Raw genomic sequence first — 2,185 nt, forward strand, 5'->3', positions numbered from 1 at the left:
GTGGGGAATGTATGTGTGATATGTTTGTATGAATGCTAAGAATATATACATGCTTATTGGTGATGATTTGGTGATGATAATGAGACGATGTGTTACATCGGATTGGTGATGTTGTAAGCATGTTATATGTTGCATTCATTGGCATACATTTTTGGTGATGGATCCCGGTGATGAAAGTGGATCAAAATGGTGAGCATGATTCCCAGTGTGTGGAATCGGTGCTGGATATTTTGGTGAGCATGATTCCCAGTGTGTGGAATCGGTGCTGGATATTTGGTGAGCATGATTCCCTGTGTGTGGAATCGGTGCTGGTTAAACTGTATCTCAGTGATGAGGATATCAGTTGGATGGGTATATCCCATGTATGGTACCACATGCATAGTGTCAGTTTAATCATATGCATTGGTTATAACATGATTGGATGGAATTCAGTGTTATGCCTTGGTGTGTTTATATGATTGATGTATTAAGAATATGTTGTTAATATAACTTGATCATTGGTATAATTGATGAGTTGTGGGCCGATGGCCAATATTGTTGGATTGATGTTTACTTGTTGTAATAATTCTGATTATATGTATGATTGAGTGGATGATAATTACTATGAGATTTTATTGCTTATGATTGCATAATGCTTATTAATTCGAATGAAACTCACCCTTACTTTGATGATTTCAGATTAAGGATGTAGCGGCGTCTTGATTGGGTGAAGATAGCTTATAGGCTAGCCCTTAGTTCGTGTCGAGTCATGCTCTGATTGTAACACTGGGGAACGCTAGTTTAGAGACGAATTATTATGTCGGTCTTTGTTGTTTATAATTGTATTAGAGAACTTGCATGAATGATGATGATTATGCAATGTTATGAATTATAATCCGCTGTGTTGAACATGAATTGTATTTATGTTAAATGGTTCCTCGTGTGGCATGACAAATGACTATAGTATTTTATGTTAAAGAAATTGTGACATCCTTGTATTTCATGTTTACTCTGATTATTATTATATTTTCCGTGGGGGTTTAGAAGGGTGTTACAATAGTGGTATCAGAGCATAGTCGGTCGTTGTGACCAGAGTCTTGTTGTTAATTTTTCCTTTCGGTATGCGACATGTGTGTGAAACACTGTCGGTACTCAGTGTGTTCTAACTGTTTGCTTGCAGAAGTGGGATTGAAACTAGTGGGGGAGAAGTCATGCTTCTCGGATATGTCTCAGATGCAAGATATTAGAGTGATGCGTATGGCAGCAGTACAAGAGTGTGGAGTTATTGTTTTCTGAAGTGAAGGTGACATGGGCTGAAGACTGTGGTTGTTATTCAGTCGGAGTGTCTCGGAGTAGATGGTGGGTATTTCTGAGAAATGGAATTTCGAAGTTGTGATGCTTCAAGTGCTACGGATGGACTGTAATGTTGTTGTGTGAGTAGCCCTATGTGAAAGGTCGTTGTTGAAGCGGTGATTAAAGGAAGTATTGTCGTAGACCATGCAGTAGGATTACTAATACGTAATTGAGATGCTGGTAGAGGTTATCGATGTTGTTGAGAATGCTTTAAACAGCGAGTAATGCGAAGAGACGAGTACGATCTCAAGGATAAGAAGGTTGATGATGGCGTATATGAATTTGGTTTCAGGATGTTGCAGAAATAGAACTTCAGCGATGAAATGTGTTGTTTAAGTTATAAGAAGTTTGGAAGCGAAGAGATGTGATAAGATGATGTCAATAATGAGATTAATTTGAAAAGGATGAGTTTTGGAGCAGAATTTCCGTAAGCAAATCGCAGGAAAATTGGTGAATCGTTATGAAATTTCGAAAATTCATAATTGGAGTTCTGGACATCCGATTTGAGTTCCGTTTGAAGCATCGGAAAGCTAACGAGATGAAATTTTTTATAAAAATGGTTGCAGCAGCTGTAACATATTTAATTGTGTCAGGATGATGTTAGAAAGAGGTGAAGTTATGGTTACACATGTCCTTAGAACTAGACTTGTTCGTTGGTACCGCACGAGACTTCAGCGTCAGAGTGGAACGGATTGAAAGAATAATGAGAAGGCTTGTTGTGAAGCAATTTTAGGAATAGGTGTTCCAATTGAGGAGTTCTGGAGATATCGTATAGAGTGTTGCAGCATGGCGTCGGTGTTGCATTTTTGGATAACAATTAGAAAATTCATGTCTTGAGCCCTGAGTGTCGGAT

The sequence above is a fragment of the Vicia villosa genome, linkage group LG7 (assembly GCF_029867415.1).
Source record: "Vicia villosa cultivar HV-30 ecotype Madison, WI linkage group LG7, Vvil1.0, whole genome shotgun sequence".
Classification (NCBI taxonomy): Eukaryota; Viridiplantae; Streptophyta; class Magnoliopsida; order Fabales; family Fabaceae; genus Vicia; species Vicia villosa.